Genomic DNA, 290 nt, shown 5'->3' with positions numbered 1-290 from the left:
ATATATATATATATATATATATATATATATTGCTGAAGAAAAAATCACGGTGTGCCTACATATATTATATAATGTGTACCAGATATATATACTCATATAGTGACTGCAAGATGTGATTGATTTAATTTTGTACGTGAAATAATCATCTTTTTTAGAATTAACTGTATTACATTGTAATCCATATGCTGCTATTGGTTCATTTTGCATTCTAATTTGCTTTAAATCTAAGCCCTTGTTATATTTTCCATGGAAACAGGGCCGTTTTAGTGTCTAACTCTTCTCCATGTGCA

This window comes from Nicotiana attenuata, chromosome 1 (genome assembly GCF_001879085.1).
Source record: "Nicotiana attenuata strain UT chromosome 1, NIATTr2, whole genome shotgun sequence".
NCBI lineage: Eukaryota > Viridiplantae > Streptophyta > Magnoliopsida > Solanales > Solanaceae > Nicotiana > Nicotiana attenuata.
This window is presented reverse-complemented; position numbering follows the sequence as displayed.